This window comes from Suricata suricatta, chromosome 15 (genome assembly GCF_006229205.1).
Source record: "Suricata suricatta isolate VVHF042 chromosome 15, meerkat_22Aug2017_6uvM2_HiC, whole genome shotgun sequence".
In the NCBI taxonomy this organism is placed as follows: Eukaryota; Metazoa; Chordata; class Mammalia; order Carnivora; family Herpestidae; genus Suricata; species Suricata suricatta.
Window position 1 is genome coordinate 13616857 of NC_043714.1, and position 20633 is coordinate 13637489.

Genomic DNA, 20633 nt, shown 5'->3' on the forward strand with positions numbered 1-20633 from the left:
CACACACATACACACACACACACATACACACTCACACACACACACACACACACACACACACACACACCCTCTCACATTTTGTAAAAATGATTCCAGAGTAACAAGCAAAGCCTTGCTATTAGTCTTATTATTTAGGAAAATGGTGAAATTGTTAAAATAAAGAAGCTTCAGATTGCAATGACTTAAAGAAGATATATATATTTTTCCCCCTAAGAGCCATGAGGTGAGTAATCTAGGCTTGTTGGGCACCTCTGTTCTAAGGAATAATTTAAGGATCCAAGTCCTTTCCTCTACATAGTTAACGCTGAAGTTGGTGGTCACCTTCCTTTTTCAGTTTACAGGGAAAGGAAAGAGTAGAAGTTTAGTGAAAGCTATTCTCTTCTTGGCAAATAAATCTGGTAAATTAAATTCAGGCCCAACTCTAATTGCAAGAAAGGCTGGAAAATATAGTTTCTCTCCGGATCATCGTCGCTGTGCTTTAACTCTATCGCTGTGGACAAATGTGAGAAGGGAAACAGATTTTGGCAGACAACCAGAAGTCTCTATTACAGGTTTGTGAATAACATAGTCAGCAGCTATCTAACAAACTACTGCAGGTTGGGGTGAAAAATTGATAAAGTTAATGATGACAATAACAGCCTTCCATTAGCAGCGCCTTTATCTCCCTCTCTCGTTCCTCTTCAGTGGGAAAAACTTTAAAGAATTTAGTTGTAGCTTTCTCTGACAGGCTTCCTCTTCCTTTCCCCAACAGCAGTATCTGTCATGAATTTAATGATATAGGAACTAATATTGAAATACAGTAGACTTTACTTAATAGAATGTTAAAGTAAATCCCTTTGGGATATAAAATCTTTTATAATGTGACTAACCACTCTCTAATATGGAGTACTCACAATGTCAAATTTTGCTACATTGATATTGCTCAAAGTAAAATTGTAAGTCTTTCTGAAATGGGGTACTATTAATGACACCAGCCTTTGGGGTCAAAGGAGTACAATTAATGAGTTAGCATACAAAGATGGTAATTGGTCAGAGACTAATAAATAATTGAATCTATCCACCAACTAGAATTGGGTTCCACTGATTGTAACAATGACTTCAAATAATTGTATCTTTAACAAGAAAAAATCTCTACCATATTTCAAGTGTGAGTTCTATTTTCAGAGTCTTGTCGTGTTCACTAGATGTTCACTCTCAAACATCAGCTCTCACATCTTCATTTTAGACAGGAGGAAAGAGAAAGGGCAAAACAGCTGTGTCTTCTCCTACAGAAGGTCCCCAAAATCCCTACCCAATAATGTCTCTTTACACCTCATTGGTTAATATATCTGCAAGACAGACATGAAAAAAGTAATTTTATTTTTGGTTCGGTACATCACTGCCCTGGTAGATAATGGATCTGACTATGACAAAGGAGAATTAGTAGGAATCCAGCCATTTGTGTCCATCCTATCTTTGGTGAACTACCTTTGCTATTAAAACTGTGATCTACATATGTACACAGAGGACAAAGTTAATCAAATTAATACTTACTCTCTATTTAGGGTATTGGCCCCCAGACCATGATCCAGTATTCTGATAATATAGTACATGACCCAGTAGAGAGCTCCTTTCTTTATTAAGGCTCAGCTCTTATGAGTGCCTCAGAATGAAAGGAGGATGTGTTAGTTGGATCTTCTGAATAGAGTCCAAGGCCAGATGTGGAAAGACTTACTGGGAAAAACATGTGATGGAAAGAGGGAGGGAACTGGAGGGGTCAGGAAGGCAGCTTCCCCTGTAGAGGAGAAAGAGAAAGTGAGATAGGTAGATTGGCCGATTCCAATACATTTTAAGAATATTTTATGGGGTGCCTGGGTAGCTTAGTCAACTGAGTGTCTGACTCTTGATTTTGGCTCAGGTTGTGATCCCAGGGTCATGCAGCTGAGCCCCAGGTCCGGCTCTGTGCTGAGCATGGAGCCTGCTTAAGATTCCATTTCTCTCTCTCTCTCTCTTTCTCTCTCTCTCTATCTCTCTCGCACCCCCCTGCCCCTCTCCCCTGATCTCTCTCTCTCTCTCTTGCACCCCCTGCCCCTCTCCCCTGATCTCTCTCTCTTTCTAAAAAATAAAATAAACCTTTAATAATGTTTTGACCATGTCAATAGGAAGTTCTTGAGCCAAAGTTACCTATCAGAGAAATCTCCTGTCAGACAGATCCTTTATTTTGCAGGAATGGAATGGACCCACTTTTGCATCTTTACCATGTTCTGTCTTTCACTGAGAGTAGCCATGAGAAGTTTGGGGTCAGTGATGGATTCAGGACACAGTATCTAAGGCTATCCATTAATTACCCTGCATGAAGTAGTAGATATGAGTGGCACATTCTATTGGCCACAACTTCCACTTTGGCTGTACATCTCACTCCCTTCTCCACCTGGGGTCAGATAATTGGGGAGAAACATTGGGAAAGGTAAGAGGTGCCTGGGTGGCTCAGTCAGTCCAGCATCTAACTCTTGAATTCATTTGGGTCATGATCCCAGGATCATTGGATTGAGTCCTGAGTCGGAGCTCAGCGTGGAGCCTGCTTAGGATTTTTTTCTCTCTCACTCTCTCCCTGTGTCCCTGTCCCCTGCTTGTGAACTCTCTTTCTCTAAAAAAAAAAAAAAAAAAAAAAAGGAGATGAAATATGTTTCACCCTCCCCCCTCTCCATTTTAATGGACTGGAAAAAAATCATTACACGTGTCATCAGGTCTTTTCAGATGCAGAAAAAACCTCTTCTGCCAGGGCCAGGTAACCTATATGCAGGATAGCCAAATGCAAGACACATGAGGAACGAAACAAAGTGACCTGACTGTGTCAGAGGGTCAGTTTCAGAGCAGTCCTTCACTCTTGAAATGCAGAAAGACTGAAACAGTGACCGAGAGAAAACAGATCACTTGCCCTTTGGGAGAAGTTTCAACATTGTTACCACTCAAGCGCAGTAGAAGCAAGTTCGTCCAAAAGAGCACATGCATGTACAGAGCCTTCTCATTTCCATTTAATTAACTAATTCATTTGCTTATATTTTTAGTCTGGTAATTTTATTAGTCATCTATTGCTGCACCACAAATGGCTCCGAGATTTAGTAGTTTAAACAACAAACAATTATTATTTCAAGTTTTCTCCAGTTTTCTCAAGGTTGGGAAACAGGGAGGGGGTAGCTATGATTCTCACTCAGGGTTTTTACTAGTTTGGAGTCAAGTTGTTGACCGGCAGCCGGGGCTGCAGTATGTTGAATATGTAGTGAATCTTCTTTTAAGTTCTCTTCACTTTCCGTGGAGAGAAGATGTGTCAGGTGGGCCTCTCATCATCCTGCTCACAGAAGGTCCCCAGGGCTTACTCCCCAGGGAGTGATTCCAGAAAGAGAAAGAGTGCTCAAGACAGAAGCTTCAGGCTTGTTATAAGCCAATATTAGAAGTGGCACCCCATTCTTCTGTCGTATTTTAGTTGATAAAAGCAAAGCACTAAGTCCAGCTAACACTCATGGGGAGGTGGATTAAGTACTACCTCTTGAGGAGAGGAGTGTCAAAGAATTTGTGGACATATAAAGTCATGTTGGCCACACATTCATGTTACACAATTCAAAACATAAAAATCTCTCCGGGAGTCCCAGTTCTGTTCCTTGGGGGTTATCAGTCTCCTGTGCGTCCTAGAGAGTCTGTTAAGCTCCGAATACTGCCAACAGTGTAATCCTTCCACAGCTCTGACATCAGTGACTTCCTAGCTTTGATCAGTTAGAATCAGTGGTCCTGTGTGTGTAGGGTGTGAGGGAAGGAAGGAGAATGACCTTCCCTATTCCTTTCTTCTAGAAACTCCTGCCAACTTTGGTCCGCTTAAAATTGTCATATATGCCTTTTAAAACATTAGTTTAACAAAAGCTATTTAATTGTAGCTGGTTTCCCCCCTCGGAACATTCTTTGTGGCTTTCTCTCACCATTAGCCAGTGCCTTAGGCAGTTGAGAGAAAGGGCTAAATTGAGTTGCTTTAGTTATTAGCTGTGGTTTGGGAGTCAGCTTACTGCTTCTAAAACAATTATAGAAGGAAGCTATTATTTTGAATAGAAATTTGAGTATATTTAGAAGAAAATGAACCATATACTTTCTTCTCGCTGCCTCTGCTCTCCAATCTCATTTTGAAGATGAAAGGACTAAAAAGATTGCAAAGAAGGAGGGAGGAAGAGAGGGGTGGATTGAAAGTATAAGAACGTGAGAGCTAAACTTTGGGAGATAAGGAGAGGAGGACTTGAAAGGAACGTGACGATGCTCCAAGACTGGGAAAATGGCCTCCCAAATGTTGCCGAACATGCAGATACATTATTTTACTACCTTGAGATTTCCCCAAATGATAGGATTTGTGTTGACAGGCTTTGCCAATCCATATTAGCCTAAGAGATCAATTCTGAATAGCTTCATTCTTTGAAAAACATATAGTATGTTCTGTGACTCTTCCTGGGGAAATAATGCAGATAATAAAACCACTGTTTGCATTTGTGTTCGTCCCAGCTAGGTCACACGTGGTTTTGATTCACAGGGTTTGTTTTTTTCAAATGAAATCTGAGCTGAAACTGAAACATAAAGCATGTTTTCTTTGACCTAATTCATATCTAGCTAATAAGAGACGGAGTTTTTTTTGAGCATTTGTGGATGTTTCCCTTACATCACAAACGGTTCAGAAAGTTTTTGTGTAAGTAATACTAAGAAGAAACCAGATTTTACTTGTTCTTTTGCTAAACGATATTCTAATTTAAGCCCCCTTACATCCTTTTTGGAAATAGGTATATTTATATTAGAGATCAGTAGAAGTTAAGAGAGATTTTAGCAGGCAAGCTAAGAAAAATGGTCACCAGTTACATGTTTATGATATAGAGTTTCAGAAATAATTTTACATATCCAAAAAGTTTGAAGGTAAAAAGTATAGGTGGCATTCTTTTTGTTTAAGGAAAAAAAATTAAATCACTTCTTTCTTCATCTTTCAATCACATTTTTACTCCGGTTCATTTTGGAAGAATTTTAAAAGTTAAAGTGTAACTTTGTACAATTAAGTACAGTTAAATAGCTGCATGGTCAAAATGCAAAGTAAACAATTATACTGAGAATTTTATCAGGGTGAAATGTCAATCTATTGCTAACATCCATTTTAGATTATTGTTTTCCTAAATCACAGCCTTAGCCACGAATACTCCAAGTTCAAAACCTCCCAAATGTTTACCATTTACTCAGCTGTGCTCCAGGTTCTGATCTTGACCTATTTCTCCAGCCTCAGTTCCCATGTATCTTCCCACACCATCCCAGAGCCCCCATAGTCCAGGAAAAGTGCATTTGTAGGGTCCCCAGACACTGGTGGCCACAAAGAGCAAAAGTGTTGTGCGTACCTCTTAGATATCATTGCTCTTTCAGGTTGTCTAATCCTGAATGCAGGGTAAAAAATGCCTTGTAGATGCTTTAATCTTTTGTTTTCTGGACTTCTGTTAGGATCTGTACCTAACCACAGAGGTGAGGACACCTAAGATATCCTTAAATGGATATTTGACTTGCTTGATTCTAACGCTAGATATGATTCAACGCTAACGCATGATCTAACTAGAGTGACAAATAATTACATGATCCCAAATGGAACTACAGATCTTTCTTGTGCTAGTAGGTGGGTGACAAATGCAGCAGCTACCTAGATTTCACCGAAAAGATGGTTAAGATTACCTGAGGAGAACTCTTGGGAACCATCTCCAAATTAGAAATTGAAAGTCAAAGATCAGGTCCACACTTTCTGCGTCTCATTGAAATGAATTCTTATTATTCCAGGAGGCATTGCCCCTGGAAAGATACCATAATCCATGGAGGATGGCAGGTTTAATCTATATAAACTGTTACTATAACTTATTTCTTAAAATGGTCTACTCCCACCCTGCTATCCTCATAGTCCATAAATCTTCCTAAGACTCTGTAAGCCTGGAAAGACTATGCCCTCATTTCATTAACCAGTGTTTCCAGGACGCTTAACTACCGAAAGGTTTTCCTGGGTGCTCTCGGAGCCTGAAGACCCTTTTAAGTTAAGCCTAGACTGCTTGTCTTCTGGTCATTATTCAGCCCAAGCACTCAAGGAACCTGAGGATATTACTTCCTCTCTTTGGCCTCTCCAGCAGCCTTCTACTATTGTTACTCCGAATTATACCACAGTCAACCCCTCCTTGGGCTTGGCTTCCCAGTTTCTATCAACTACATAACTAAGTCTTAGCATTAAATACTGTTTTGAAAAGTAAGAGTGATTTTTGTTTCTTTCATTTAACTCTGATTGACACATGATCACCGGTCCCTTTTTTCCTTCAAAAGCTAGTCCACTACTTAATAGTAGAGGCCAACTGATCATTAAGCACATGTTCCTATGTCCATTTAATTACTTTATGTAAAATAAAATTATCCAGTGTATGAACTTCTTTATAAAGTTCCCTTCTTTCAACCTTCATGCAGCTAACATTGTAAATCTCCCAATTGCAGGAAAAACAACAGATTTTTTGCTAACTCATCTTTGCTTATAACACATGGTTTACTCCTCAGAACTTATTGATTGTTTGTTGTCATATACAAATAACATTCACCTTATTCATATCGTTCAAAAGGTCTCCAGATCTGAAGATGCAATGTTAATATCATCAGGTGGCTTTCAATAAACTGAGAAATGCATTTCATCATAAAAGTTTAATTGAGGGGCTCCTGGTGGCTCAGTCAATTAAGCATCTGACTTCAGCTTGGGTCATGATATTGTGGTTTTTGAGTTTGAGCCCGGCACTGGGCTCCACACTGGCAGTGCAGAGCCTCCATGGGATTCTCTCTCTCTCCTTGCTGTTGGCCACCTGCACTTTCTTTCTCTTTCAAAATAAATAAATAACCTTTAAAAAGTTTAATTGAAAGAGAGAGAACATTTGGGCTTAATTTTTATGTAGCCTCTTGATCCTATTTGGAAGTCTTAGAGGGATCCAGGAACAGGTTACTGTGGCAAAAAGTAGCGGGTATTTCTCTTGGGTGTGAATGGTCTAGAATAGTCATAGACTTTTGGAGCTGGAGCTCAAACTATTATTAGGGCCATAGTTGTCTCCTGTCTTATTTATTGTTGATATTTTTACTACTCCCTAGTGTAGGAAAACCATTTTTTTCCTTGGGTTTGCTTTTACTCTCTTCTCCATTAATTCCCTATTGTCTTCCCTTTTCTTCTACATCTCTTCTGTTGATCACTTTAAATATGGATGTTTCAGGCTTCTGTCCTAGTGTTCTCCTCTTCCTCTACTTTTCTCATTGCTGCAATGCCCATCTAGGACAGAGATGCATGCCACTACCACCCACTTTCTATGCATCATAGAAGTTACCAAACACAGCATTTTCTTTTATGGGATGAAAGTATTTGCAGCATTTATTATTTTAAAAATTGAGAAAGCCAAAAGATTTTTGAAGATGCCAACTCTTCCCACCCAGCCATAAGCCAGTCCCTTCAAGATCAGCATGTTGATCAAGCAAGTACAAACAGCTCTCTACTAGAATATTGAAGTTGATGTTCCAGTTTAAACAACTAAACTTTGCCATTGCTGTGGATGTCACCGCACATTATATTTTATTAAAGAAAGTTCAACTTGCATGTAGGAATACAGCTTTTCAGAAGCATAAATACCCTCTAGCTATATTCAGTAAATATTCTAATAAATGTTCAGGTTATATATTTTGTATAACATTGTAAATGTATGTTGTATCATTTTTTAATTATTTACAGATGATTCCAATAGTTTCCAAGGATAAAAGAGGGAAACAGTTATGGTTTCAATATTTTTAAAATAGAAAAGTGAGGACTTCCTGGGTGGCTTAGTCAGTTGAGCATCTGACTTCAACTCAGGTCATGATCTCGCAGCTCGTGAGTTCGAGCCCCGTGTCAGGTTCTGTGCTGACAGCTCAGAGCCTACAGCCTGCTTTGGATTCTGTCTGTCTGTCTCTCTGTCTCTCTGTCTCTCTCCTCTGCACCTCTCTCTCTCTCTTGCTCTCTCTCTCAAAAATAAATTAAAAACATTTAAAAATTTTTAAATAGAAATATGACATTAAAATAAAAATGAAACTAGACTCCATATTTAAAGTTATATAAATGAGTTGAAATAAAATATAAGCCACACATTTTATGAAGTGTTTAGAATCATCAAATACCTTCCCTGAGCACAAGCCAGCTTTTATTTGACTATGAACTATATCCATCATCTACCAGGGACATAAGTTCTTGGGATACTAGATTATTCAGCTAAACCTTTACATTGGTTTTAAATAATTTCAGCTCGCATTGGAAGTCCTCCACCACTACAGAGAACTCCTTTAAAGTTCAATTACACCTTCATTTTAATCTCATACATAATGAAAGCTTCTTAGGGGAAACTTTTCTAAGAATGCTTTGAAGCATTAGGCTTTCCAATTTATTGACAAATAATCAAGGAGATATTTATTTATTCTTTCAATAAACATTGAGTAAAGACTATGCCTATGCCTGAAAGGGGGTCATTGTCCAAAGGGTGTCAGGCATGACATCCTTGGGACTTCGATTACTAGATTGTAGCTATCCTTTCCTGAGGTTTATTGTGACGGGCGGAAAGTTCCGGTGGCGGTAAATCTCGGACGGTGCCACCATAACTCCTCTGTCTGCGCGCAGCCTTGGCGCGTCCACAATGATACTCATTATGTTTGGCTTCAGGCTTTTCGGTGGCTGTCTTCCCAGCCAGTCCAACATTCATCACCATTGCTGGCCACCTGGGCAAGTGCATCTCCTGTCATTGTTCCAGTGGAAAGGAGCTTATTCCCATTTGACAGCATTGCTCAGTCTGTCTCCACGGGTTCAGTTTTATGTGATAGAATTATTTTCTCTCACAATGCGGAAGTCAGGTGTCCATTAACTACTTTCAGTTTCTTGACTAGCAAAGAAAGTGACAGTTTGATCCGTGGCTGTTTCAGCTAATCTGACCACTTGCTCCTTAGTCTCCCAAACGCTTCTCAAAGTCTTGAAATTGAACCCTAGGGAGGAAACGGCGCAGCGGGCATGATTTATGTTGTTGGGTATTAGGCAGGTTAGAAATAATTTCACCTCAAATTGAAGGTAATAAACAGTAAACATAGCAAGAAATCAAGAAACCAAAATCTAGAAGGCTACTTTTCTTTGGTAGTGGTTGGCTTTTTCTTACTGGTTTGAACATCATGGATTCAAGATTTCCGTAGTTGGAAGACATAGGCTGGGTGGAGTCCGACTTGCAGTGGAGGCTCTGGGCGCCCACCCTGCTCCCTTATGCTCTTCAGTCTGCCCCTGGGGGTTAGGCCTAAGTACCCGAAGATGCAAAACGATTGCCTAAAAAGTGCTGGAGGATAAGAATAACAAAATCTAGACCTTTCCATGGAGAGAGAAATCAAATAGTGTTTCCAGAACTGCATAAGGCTGTGTATTTTCTTCCTTGAGCTAGTGTTTTGCACTTTTTCCATTTATGAGTCTCTCAACATAACAGCCTGGCTCTCTTCCCCTGAGTTCTAAACATGGCATCCCAGTCATCATTGCTTTTCATTAAAATAAATAAAATAAACAAAGCCTTTCAACAAGTGGCTATGCAAGATGAGCAACAGGCTCTACAGGTAAAATATGCTGCAAGGATGCAATCTAATAAATGCGGTAAATGCTTGATATTAAATATATTCATTATTATACTAAATGTAGATGAGATTGTATCAATCACATGAGTGATTGTAACTTTTACAGACTAAACTTTTTTTTTTCTAGGAGAAGGGAAGACTGGTAGGGTACTTTGCTTTTCTGCAGCCCATACTGGGTCCTTGAAATTCCCCAACGCCCAGTCACAGGACAGCCCCCGGCTGGGAGCCGCAGCAGCCCCCATGAGGGCTGTTGGCTTTATGAGTGGTTGAGCCTTACGTGTGTGACTTGCTAGGTTTAGGGTAAAACGAAATCCCTTCCCTGTGATTTGAAAGGATACTTGACCCCATTGCAGGATAGGGAAACTTGCAGGGCATCAGTTAAGCCTGAGTGACAGGTGGAAGCAAAAGCGAAGTCTAACTTCGCAGACAGTAGCAACTGAACAATCAGAGTTCACCTACTGCCACCTCCTTCAGAAGCATACTCAGCCCCTTGGCTTAGATCTTCTAAAATAGTTCAGGGGCTATTTCGGTCCAGGGTGGCTATAGGGTCATCCAGTTATCTTCCAGACCTCCACTCTTTCCTCTCCCCTGGTAAAAGGGATCAGGGATGAAGCCCATAAATATGCCTTTAGTTCTGTCCACGTATTCTAGTCGACCTTTGTCATTGACCACACTGGCAGTAAGCATTGTGGCTTAAGGAGAAACGGATGGCATCCCCAAGCCTCTTTCCCATACCTGGAATTCAGTACTTAAGGATTTATTTGAGTTAGGAAGTAAGAATTATTATAGTAATTAAAAGGACACACTGTTACATGAATTCATTGAATTAAAGTGCTTATGTCGTTTGTAGGAGGCAAAAAAAGATAGAATACATTTTAATTTTCCATCTGTAAAATGATATTGTATATGCCTACCTCGCATGATGGAAAGAGAATTAAATGAGATTATGTGTGAGAAATGCCAGACCCTGCTGGGACCTGTGTGCACTCAAAGTATGATCGCTGCTTGAATATCTCTTATTAGCTAATGAAAGGAAGCCGGAGCTGGGAGATGTTGCCAACCATTGCTTAAGGTTTTTATTTAACATTTTGTTCTTTAATAAGTGTTAAATTCATAGTGTTGTTTTAACTTAAAATTATTAATATCTTTTTATTTATAGTCAACTTCTTTTCTGGGTACCTTGTTTGGGAATAAACAGAGATCATTTCTGAGGGCCAAAAGTGGGAGTTGAGAAATCAGGTAGCTCTACACACGGAGAGCTGGCAAAGGAAAGCCCAAACCCATCTGCCAGCAAGAAAGATGGGACCGTGTTTGATGATCTGACAGTTATAAGCCTCAAGCCCCAGGCTGAGCAGGAAGGCAAATGAGGCTCGGAGAACAGGAGGCCATGGGGTTTTGAGGAACCGGCAAAACCAAAGGGAAACAGGGAAAGGATCTCCGCTCTGAGGGCAGAGGGCTGTCTACCTTTTGCCTACTTATTGTTTCTCACGAGTATCTGAAATACAGACTAGAGGTGGGATGTGAAGAGGTGGTGTCTCTGGCAGAGCAGAAATAGGAGACGCAGAAGTACAAGACCCACGTATCCATACAGGTACATTAGCATTCACCGCCTCTCCAGTCCATCAGACGCTCGGGGAAGGTGAGCAGAGTTTCTCAGCCCTGGCGTGTACCACTTACTAATTCAGGAATGCAAGGGATGAGCTGGGAGGACCAAACCCTCCACGCGGTGTGTTAACGTCAAGGTGTCAGTTCTTATTATCATAGGCACCAGGCAACGGAAGGGAGCTTAGTTAGCATCTTTCATTTTCCTCATGTATCATTTGTGATAGGAGACCAAAATGAGGTCACCCAAAGGAAATGATTTAATCCTAAAAAAGAGGCACTTAACAGGCATATATTATCACCATTCAATGGAATTAATAAAGTGTTAGTGTTTACCACATTTCTCTCAGTACAATAAAAATGGAAGTGATATTTATTTGCACTGGAATTTGCATCGCATCAAGACTTCCATCCACATCTGAAAAGTATGATCAGAGGGGAAAATACACACACACACACACACACACACACACACACACACACATACACACATGCACACACACAGAGTATACTAGTATGTAACATATATGATCTATATTTATATTTAGAGAGAGAGAGGAGAGAGTATCATTAGGCTTCCCATTCCCAGCTTGAGGACCAGCAAGTTCATAGTAGGATCATTACTATATTTGTCTGGCTTATGGCCCCGATATACATGATTATTGCACACCAGCACTCCTATTAAATTAGCACCAGTTACTTCTGGGACAAACCTAGAGGTATGACAAATGTATTCAGAAATGTCTGCTGTTTTGCTTTCATTGGATGTCTTCCCTGAAGCCCACTGAATAGAAGTCCTTAGAAGAAACGATTCCATAGTGGCCTTGCTGGTTGCTGTTCTGGGAGGGGCTCCTTGCACACCCTCCACACAGAGCTATTGAAATTCCATGTAGAAATGGGAGAATTCACTTTTGATACTTTCTGAGTCACTGGGGCCTTGAAACACCTTTGCTTGCATCCCAAATCTCACAAGACTCCTCATTCAAATGGTCCTTTTATCTCTGTTCTAAGGGTTTAGAGATTGTCTATCAGACCTGATGAGAACCATTTCATAATTCTCTATTTTTTTCATAATCTCCTGAAATCTGCCCTGAGGTAACATGTTCTAACTGCTTCCCCTTCCTCTAGTCCCTGTCTGTCTAAGCTATCCCACTGCAAGCTATATATAACTCGGCCTTGTGAATTCCTATTAAATGGGTTTTCAAGTCATTGTGAACACTAGTTCCAGAGACCCACAGAAGACATTCAATGGACAATCAGGTGGACCTGGAAGATAGATTCTCAAAGAGTCCTTTCTGACAGGACGTGAGTAAGCAGGAGTCTGTTAACTGCCTGAAAATGCACATGAGGTTGGGGATTGGGTCCGGGCTCTATTGCTTACTTGTTAGACTTTATTTTCCTTATCTCTAAAATGGCACATACCAAGTCGGAGATTGCTGTGGTTGAGGTCAAAGAGGTTGTTTCCTACTTTCTCCTTGAGGCTTTTGATGGTTTCCTGTCTCACATTGAGGTCCTTCAGCCATTTTGAGTTTATTTTTGTGTATGGTGTAAGAAAGTGGTCGTGTCATTCTTCTGCATGTTGCTGTCCAGTTCTCCCAGCACCACCTGCCAAAGAGGCAGTCTTTTTTCCATCGCATACTCTTTCCTGCTTTGTCAAAAATTAATTGGCCATACATTTGTGCACCCAGTTCTGGGTTCTCTATTCTATTCCATTGGTCTATGTGTCTGTTTTTGTGCCAATACCATACTGTCTTGATGATGACAGCTTTGTAGTAGAGGCTAAAGTCTGGGATTATGATGACTCCCGTTTTGGTTTTCTTCTTCAGTATAACTTTGGCTATTCAGGGTCTTTTGTGGTTCCATACGAATTTGAGGATTTCTTCTAGCTTTGAGAAGAATGTTGGTGCAATTTTGATGGGGATTGCACTGAATGTGTAGATTGCCTTAGTAATAATAGTAATGACATTTCCACAATGTTTATTCTTCCGATCCATGAGCAGGGAATGTTTTTCCATTTCTTGGTGTCTTCTTCAATCTCTTTCATAAGTTTTCTATAGTTTTCATCATATAGGTCTTTTCCATCCTTGGTTAGGTTTACTCCTAGGTATTTTATGGTCTTTCGTGCAATCGTGAATGGGATCAGTTTCTTGATTTCTCTTTCTGCTGCTTCATTTTGGTGTATAAGAATGCAGCAATCTCCTACTCAACACATCCCCAAAGGCAAGGGAAATGAAAGCAAAACTGAACTCTTGGGACCTCATCAAGATAAAAAGCTTCTGCACTGCAAAGGAAACAATCAAGAAAACTAATAGGCAACCGACAGAATGCGACAAGATAGTTGCAAATGACATATCAGATAAAGGGATAGTATCCAAAATCTACAAGGAACTCACCAAACTCCACACCCAAAAAACAAATAACCCAGTGAAGAAATGGGCAGAAGACATAAACAGACACTTCTCAAAAGAGGACATCCAGATGGCCTACAGGCACATGAAACGATGCTCAACATCACTCATCTTCAGGGAAACACAAATCAAAACCACACTGAGATACCACCTCACACCAGTCAGAGTGGCTAAAATGAACAAATCAAGAGACTATAGATGCTGGTGAGGGTGTGGAGAGGTGGGCACCTTCCTACATTTTTGGTGGCAATGTAAACTGGTGCAGCTGCTTTGGAAAACAGTGTGGAGGTTCCTCAAAAAACTATCCATAGAACTCCCTTATGACCCAGCAATAGCACTGGTAGGGATTTACCCAAGGGATACAGAAGTGCTGATGCATAGGAGCACATGTACCTCAATGTTCATAACAGCAATGTCAACAATAGCCAAAACATGGAAAGAGCCTAAATGCCCATCACCTGATGAGTGGATCAAGAAGATGTGGTATATATACACAATGGAGTACTACATGGCAATGAGAAAGAATGAAATATGGCCATTTGTAGCAAAGTGGATGGATCTCGAGGGTGTCATGCTAAGCGAAATAAGTCAGTCAGAGAAAGACAGATACCATATGTTTGCACTCATAGATCTAACAGGAGACCAGGAGAAACCTAATGGAGGACCAGGGGGAGGGGAAGAGGGAAAGAGAGTTGGGGAGAGAAAGGGATGCAAAACTTGAGAGACTATTGAATACTGAAAACGAACTGAGGGCTGAAGGGGGAGGGGGGAAAGAGGTGGAGGTGAAAGAGGAGGGCACTTGTGGGGAAGAGCACTGGGTGTTCTATGGAAACTACTTTGACAATAAACTACTTAAAAATAAATTAATTAAATTAAATTAAATGGCACATACCTTAGAGAATTGTTTTGAAGATAAATTGAGCAAAAAAGCCTATGTAGGCACGGAACAAGTAGAAGCTCTTTATTATAAACGTAGAAAGCCCTCATTTTAGGGGCACCTGGGTGGCTCAGTCAGTTAAGGGTCCGACTTCGGCTCAGGTCATGATCTCATGGTTCATGGGTTCAAGCCCTGTGTTGGGCTCTGTGCTGACAGCTAGCTCAGAGCCTGGAGCCTACCTTAGATCTGTATCTCCCTCTCTCTGACCCTCCCCGGCTCGTGTTGTCTCTCTCTGTCTCTCAAAAATAAATAAAAATACATTTAAAAAAAGAAAGAAAGAAAGAAAGAAAGAAAGAAAGAAAGAAAGAAAGAAAGAAATCCCTCATTTTATAGGAAAGAATGTGATGCTGTTGCTAACAGTATATGCCAGACTTAGGTCTTCAAGCAATGCTTCTTTACTCTATAACCACCCCCCCCATCATCTGTGATATATATTTTTAAGCTTCTGCCATGTTTATTTTCTCATACCCGATAGTTATGAGCAATCGTATCTTAATATTTCATATCATAGATACAGCAACTATAAGCCCTCTCACTGTCTTGAAGGCAGGAAAGTAATTCTAGAAGTCTGTCCATGCTGAGCTGTGGGTACTTTAGGCTAGACAGGATCTATGGCAGAATGTATTACATTCAATCTCAAATACAAAAGTTGTCTGATTTTTTTAAAAAATAACATCCAATGAAGGAGTCCAGGTCAGAAATGAAGGCTGGCACCAAACAGACAGGTGGAATGTTCAAGAGCAAGGCTGGAGCTGGGTCTGGAAGTCTAGACCGGGCACAGTAGAGCAGGGAGGAGTCTAGTCCATGCATACAGGCAACAGTAAAAGCACATGCCTCAATCCAAGCCTGTGGCAATAATTGAGATGTGGACAGAAGTCTAAAATTTTGGTTTATGTGTGTGGACTTCTGATCACAAATAAAACACTTTTTGGCCATATACTTTAATTACAACTCACTGAGAATTCATTTAAAAAGATTTGTATTTAAGTCAATCTGTATATGTTCACTTTTTTGTTGTTGAAAGAGATCATGGGGAATCTCATGAGTTTTGGAAATCAGACATTGCTACAAATGACAGACTCTATATTCTAACAAAAATTCACTGGACAGAGACTGGTGTTGTAAATCTATCTTAGGAGAAAGATCATTGCTTAAAATGGCTAATTATTTTTCCTTCTAAGGTTTCCTTCTCACCCTATAACTTTAAAAGCATTAATAATTCATCACAAAGTAAGTAACTTTCTAAACTAAAATTCTTCTGACATATATCACACAGCCATCTGGACCCCACCTCCCCACGTCCCATTAATTTTGAGAAGAAAAATGAAAGTATGTTGATCAAAAAATAAAAGCCCGTTTGTTTCTACTGGAGCTCTTTTAAGATGTCTCCAAATTATATGGCTTGCTTTCATGCACAAGAGAATGTGCAGCTGAAAACCCCGTATATAGCATCATCCGAAACCAAGAATATTTCTCAAAGGAAAATACACTTCAGATTTTGGGGATGTTTTTAATTGCTTATGTGTCTCATCCCAGCCATAGGGCTTGTAAGCACGAAGGGGGAGGCTGCCAATTTGTAGTCGTGGTTTAACCACAGTTGCCTGTCCCTGATGCAGGTAGACGCTTAATGGCTTTCGAGGTAAAGATAATTGGCTATTTACATGTTTCTAAATGTATCCGTTAAAAAGGTACTTCAAGAAATAAACCCCGTGTATCTTAGAGTGCATATCTTATGGATGCAGATTAACTGTGCCGTAGACCTGCGCGTTAATGAAACCTGGAACGTCTTGACCTGTGAATATACCTAGTGAATATACCATTCCCTCAAATCCTCTAATTAAAAAACAGTACAAGGTAGACCTAATTCAGCCAACTAGCAGTCTGAAAAGTTGGAAAAGAGGTAAAAGTGAGCCTGACAACTACATTTCCTTACATGGAATTGAATGAGAACTTCAAATAAGCTTTGGACAATGATTTAGAAGGGGGGAAACACAAAGGAATTGAATTGGCTCTCTCTACATATTGATTAACAGCTTTAAAGCCCATCAGTCATACTTTAATTTTTATGTGTGGTGTGTTTAACATGAGCTTCCAATCCACCTGATTGGATTACCTCACCACCCATAAAAGAATCAGCAGCTAGTGGTTAAAATTGTAATTAGAATCAGGCAGTAATTTGTGTAGGGAGGGATGGGTGGGGGCAAGCCCTCTTGTCCCTCTGTTTAAATTTTTCAGTATAGATGATCAATAATAATTACATTTCAGCCAATTGCCTCTGAGATAACAGTAAGTGTGTATGTGAAGGGATAATCAAAGATTCTAGGTATTTGAAATGTATTTCTTCTTTTTCCATAAACTGCTCAGTAAAATGCAGAAGGTAAGTTTATTATTCACATGGTCTATGATTTCAGTGGAAATGGAAAGTGGTCAGAAGTGGGTATATATACCCAATATATATCCCATTATATTTCTTGTCTGTAGATAAATAGTCTTAGAGAAAGAAAAAGCACTATGTATACTAGAATATAAACTAACATAAAATTCTATTTTGGAAAAGGTTTGAAAATGTACTTTTTTTGGTATGATATGACTGAAAAAGGTGTTCTTTGTGGATGTTTTATATCTATCATATTTTTGGTTAGTTTCATTATAAAATTTACTTCCAAGGAAGGGCCATTTTAAAAAATATTTTCTCAAAGCATTTAGCTTATTTATAGGCACAGCCCCTTAAATTATTTCTAGTAAAAACTATAGCTTCAGTTCCAGGAGTCACATGGTTTGAAAAACTTTAATGCCATTGATTAACTATCTTGTTATAAAATATTAGTGATCCTGTTTTTAAGATGTGATGTGAAAAAGTCATTTTTAGCAGTGAACAAATTGAATCTAAGATGTGTGAAGAAAAGGTTACTGCTACATGAAATAAAACTGGGAAGTAATACAGTGAGTGGAATAAGGGGATTATGTAATTTGACATCAGGTACCACCAGTTGAATTAGTTCCACAAAATTCACAAGCAGAGATACCAAAATGGGAAAGCTACGTATCTCCCCCTTCAAAGACCCTAAGCAACCTCATCGTCTATCTTAATGCATGCACACGGGTGAGAACACATGGACTAAACCCAAAACTAAACAGAAAGCATGCATGACGATGCTAAGAGCCTTTGGCCATAAATCTCAAAGAAGATAAATGATTCATCATAAATTATTTCACACCCTGCCTCTGCCCCAGTATGGACCTCACCTACCTTTCAGCAAGTTTCGGTGCTGAATCTTCTCTTTTTTCCTTCCTTCTGTCATGAAATGATGGATTTTTCAAAGCACACCCCAATCCATAATGACTCTTACTTCTAACCATTGCTAACAGCTATGGCCCATCTGATTACCTCCTCTTACCTCTTACCTTTTTGCTCATCAATATCATCTGTTTCTAAAAGTCCAGTTTCTTGCTTTTATCATTGTCTATCCATATGAATACCTTGGTTCTTGGGATGCCTGGTTGGCTTAGTTGGCTTAGTGTCCAACTCTTGGTTTCAGCTCAGGTCATGTGCACATGGCTTCATGGGTTAGAGCCCTGCATTTGGCTCTGCACTGGCAGCATGGCACCTGCTTGGGGTTCTCTCTCTCTCTTCCTCTCACTAACCCTCCCCAACTTGCACTGTCCCTATCTCTCTCAAAATAAATAAATAGGGGCACCTGGTTGGCTCAATCAGTTAATCATACACTTTGGCTCAGGTCATGATCTTGTGGTTTGTGGGTTTGAGCCCCACATTGGACTCTGTGCTGACAGCTCAGAACCTGGAGCCTGCTTTGGATTCTGTGTCTCCCTCTCTTTCTGCCCCTCCCTTGGGCATAGTCTCTTTCTCTCTCTCTCAAAAATGAATAAACATTAAAAATTTTTTAAATAAAAAATGGTCTTTGGTTCTTTAAATCCTTGTGCAATAATTCATGCCCTGGCTTGGACTTCTATATTTTTCTATTTATATTCCATCCCTGATGTGTAAGGTAGGGAGGGGCTTCAGAGGCCCTTCAAGCTCCAAACCTTGTACGATCCTTTTCACACAAATAGCTTATCATTTTCATAATGTTTCTTGCTCAGCAGCAATTTCACGTTTGGGCGCTCTGTTTCTCTAATTAGACTGTAAGATTTCCAGGAGCATACACTGGGACTTCTTCTGTTGTACCCTGTAGCTTCTAGTGATCTAAGTATACTATAGATATTCAATGAATGCTCATTGATTAGTTTACTGAAGCCCTGTTGCGCAAGATTTTCATTTTATGTCATTATTACCAACAATATAGTGTAAAAGGGGATACATAAAGCAATTATCCAGGAAATTAACAGAGAAAAAGAAAATAAAAACAAACAACACAACAAAAATGACTCTGTAGTATCTGTTACATGATAATCATCTATCTTGGTAATTTGCTCCCTGGCCTTCGATAATTGCTACCAATAATTTAAGATGCAATTAGGGGGAAAACTGGGGATAAGCTTAAGAGAAGTGATTCAAGGAAGTGATTCTTAGTTTGGGTGGGGGTGGAGAGAAGAAATGGGGCACTTTGACAATCTGATGACAGTGATGGGCTTTCTGTGAGATGGTCCACATATTCCTTCTTACAGCTTTTTTAAATAAACACCTTTCCCCCCCTAAAATCCATACATGGGTCCCCATGTTTCATTTTTAAAGGTCTTTCTTTAAGGAGTTATATTTTAAAGGTTCTTCCTTCACAAGGATCTCATGTTTCATTTTTAAAGGGTTTTGTTTTAAAGAATTTTCCTTAAAGGGCTCCACATGGGGCCCTTTTGAAATGAGAAACTCTTCTTTAGCATGTCTGATTGGACCAGAGGTACACATGTCTTAATAACCTATGTAAGACCTAGTTGAAACAAAGATATAAAGATCAGTTGGATTCCTTCCTTGGGAGTTTGAAATTGAGGAAAATTTTCAATTCAAGTCAGTTGGTAGCGTATTCTAGAATTAGAAATCCATTTGGTCTTGAGAGATGGAACGGACAATTTTGGATCATGCATAAACTAAAGAGGAAGCAAAGGAAGGTGTTTGGTAGGCAGGCTGAAGAATAGAGAAGCATACAGAGAAAAATAATGAGTAACATATGCATAGAAGCAAAATCAAGGCCTGTAAGTAAAAGGGAAGATGACCTAGGTTCCTGGTAGCTTTCCAATGCCCATGAGACCCATTTGTACTACGTTTGCTGTTCTTGGATGCTGTCCAAACCCTGAGTCTCTGACAACCACTTCCCATATCTCCCTCATCCCCAGCACACACACATGCTCGCGCACGTGCGCACGCACACACACACACACACACACACACACTCATCATTTTCTTGAACTAATTTGAAATTGATCTGTTTCTCATAGCCAAAACCTCTTTGACTATAGTAAGCAGTAATCTAAGATGTTTTCCTTGATGTTCATGTAAAGTAGAAAAAAATAGGATTCCTTCACAAGGTAGAAATGTTTATAAAGCAATTTTCCTAAGATACTTAGAAGATAAAGGTTCTATATGACTGTAAGAGCTTTCTGTATTTCTAAATTTTTAATATTTAGATTATTCCCTCTGAATAACTTGCAATTTCTTCTTATAGAAATAAAATTACATAGAACTAAAATTTTATTAGTGTGGCAAATAATTACAGAAAAATAAACTCTATATGCTTCAAAAGTAAAGTTTTTGATAGAATTTTAAAAACCTCCTAAATAAGCCATTATAGTTATAAGGAAACAAAATAAGTTTCTAGCAAATGCATTCTACCAAATAAAACATTTATGTAGTAGCAACAATTATGTTTTCTGTTTAAAGAGACACAATCTTCATTGAGAAATATTTTGTTATACTTGAAGGTATTCACTCATTTATTGTTCATATTTCCTGCTTATAATATCCTTCCTTTTTAACATATTTTCATCTATTTGGTGTGTCTTGACATTCTATCCCTGGAAGTCTCATAGTCTTGAAGTTAATTAATTCCATGTTACATATTCAAGTG

At 39.4% G+C, this 20633-nt stretch overlaps 1 long non-coding RNA gene across 1 annotated transcript in view; it reads right to left on the reverse strand.

Annotated features, from left to right (window-relative positions):
* Positions 1–1599: 1599 nt before the first annotated feature.
* The window catches only part of LOC115279314, a 36431-nt gene continuing 17397 nt past the window's right edge, over positions 1600–20633 (reverse strand). The window contains exon 4 of the long non-coding RNA XR_003903356.1: positions 1600–1774. This is a non-coding gene — a long non-coding RNA (uncharacterized LOC115279314). The remainder of the gene's footprint in view (positions 1775–20633) is intronic.